Source organism: Pteropus vampyrus, unplaced genomic scaffold, assembly GCF_000151845.1.
Source record: "Pteropus vampyrus isolate Shadow unplaced genomic scaffold, Pvam_2.0 Scaffold49, whole genome shotgun sequence".
Classification (NCBI taxonomy): Eukaryota; Metazoa; Chordata; class Mammalia; order Chiroptera; family Pteropodidae; genus Pteropus; species Pteropus vampyrus.
In genome coordinates this window covers 6,452,502-6,454,861 of record NW_011888830.1, presented here as the reverse complement: position 1 = coordinate 6,454,861, position 2,360 = coordinate 6,452,502, and positions in this window count along the sequence as shown.

Below are 2,360 nucleotides of genomic sequence, written 5' to 3'. Positions count from 1 at the left end.
ATCAAACCAAGACAAAAGCCCATGTCATTTGTTTTATGGAGCAATGAGCATTTTCAGTACGTTGTGAGTGCATAGCAAAGCAATCTGTATTTCATAAAAAAAAAAAGTAATTGAGAAAAAAGTCAAAGGTCCCGTGAATTAGGACTTAAATCCTCATCTACATAGATGCTTCCGCCGGAAAAGTTTAGGTTTGCAAGGAAGGAGGGCGGAGAGATTCGATTTTTCGTAACCAGGGGGCTGAACTTCTAGGCCTGAAACCTCACACACCAGAAGGGACCTCGAAATGCCGAGGGCCTACGTCGCTCTTGGCCTCAGTTTCCTCGCTGGAAAATGAGACAGTCCCTCATTACTCCACAGAGAGGGTGAACGGGATCATCTATGCAGCGCTGGGCGCGGGGCCTGAGGAAGGCGCTCGGGGTGTTAATTATGTTTATATTACCATCGTTACTATTTTATAGGAAAAGCGACAAATCTTTAAAAAAAGAATAACAGTTTCTAGTATCGTTGTGATCGCTCGGGTCCTGGGTGGTGCACAGGAGAGGCAGCGACCCCGAGTCCCCTCCCCCCCAGGGCCCGTCCGCAGCCCCCACCCGGTGGGACTCGGGCCGCTGTCTGCCTCGTGTCCATCACTGCTGCAGTCTCTACCTTCTGGCCATTTAGCTCCGATTTCTGCTGCCGGGTCCTGCTCCCCCATCCCTTTTCTGGGAACGGCATCCTGAACCGATCGGGGGTTGCTCCCTGGAACCCGACACATCATGTGTGCAGCCAAAAAGAGAGTAATAAAAAGGACAAGTGCCATGTAGATTTCACTGAGAGGTGGCTTCACGCTCGCCAGGGGCCCTCGCAGTCCGCCCGAGGCAGGGAGCTGGGGAACCCAGGACGGAGGACCCCGGTGGGAGGTGGCAGGTTCGGGCGTGCACGGATGCCTCCTGCGCGCCCTCCTCCGCGTGGGGCACCATCATCCCTTTCACTACTCGACGCTCTTCCTTCGAGATCCGAAAGCAGCGAGGTCTTGTCGCGGCTGAGCGATTTGGAAGCGGATCAAGCCGAAGCCGGGCTCCCCGCGCGAGTTAACCGCCTCGGACACGCGGGGCGCGTCCTCTCGTCACAAATGTTCACGGAGCACTTGCTATGGGGGTGCAGGACTCGGTAAATCAGACACGACCTCTGCTCCCCTGGAGGCAGACAGCAAAGGAGCAAGCGCGTTTTAAAGAGAGGAGGCCATTCTTCATTCTAAACAGAAGCGGGGTGTGTGTGTGTGTGTGTGTGTGTGTGTGAGTGTGCACGGGGGGCGTCCCGGGGAAGGCGTCATCTGGGTCCGCATGCGGCTGCGGGCTTGGCCAGGGTACCACTCAGGAGAAACGTCCCAGCCGAGGGAAGGGGAGCGGGGAGAGGGCATGGTGCTCCGTGTCGGCAAAGCCGTCGGTGCGTCTGGCAGCTCAGTGAGTGGGGACAAGGACAGAGGAGATGAGGCAGGCCGGACCGTTTGGAGCGGGGAGGCCCCTCAAGAGGCGTGGCTGTTACCCCAGGACCGACAGGAAACGCTGAACGGGGAGCACAGGGAAGTTCCGTTTAAGAGATCACACTGGCTGCTCCTGCCGGCAATGGACTCGAGGGAGACAGAATTGGAATTAAGAAGCCCACCTAATGAATTTCTATCGTCCGGGCAGAAAAGGGTGGTGTCCCCAGGGGGAGGGACAGGCCCCTGACCAGAGCCTCTGTGACACTGGCTATGGGGGACGATGAGTGGCTTGCAGTTGTAAACGAACTGTTAAAAGGGATCGTTTGAATTGTGGACTGGAGAATCCTTTTCAATATTCACAGTGAGTGTTTCTTCTTGGATAATATAATAACCTTTGCTCTAAAGCATTTGCCTCGTCTTGGCTATAAAAGTGTGCAATCGCTTTTATAACCAGTCGCTTGCTTTCTGCAGCCCTGGGGCGCACATCTGTCACTAGGTAATAAGGCTTCAGTTCACACTCGAAGACCCCTAGGACGGCCCATCTCACAGAGACCAACCCGGGGACAGCCCCCCGAGCAATTCTGTAAGAGAAGACGCCAACTATCCCCCACTCCAGACAGGTGAGGGTGGCACAGTGTCCTCATCACTTCACTGGCACAAGGAACACCCCTCCCACACACCCTACTCTGCTACGACTGGTAGAAATTGCCTGGCACTTGGCCGTAGCTCATGCCGAGTTCCTCGCTGAAAGGCCCCCAGGCCTCCGGGGCGGGGCTACAACCGTCCAGCTTCAGACTTAGGTGAGAGCGCACCCCAATACTGGGAGATGGAGGGCAGAGCATGGATGGAGTCACGAGTCCTAGGTTTTGGCATTAGCGCCCCCCATCCCTCCCTCCTG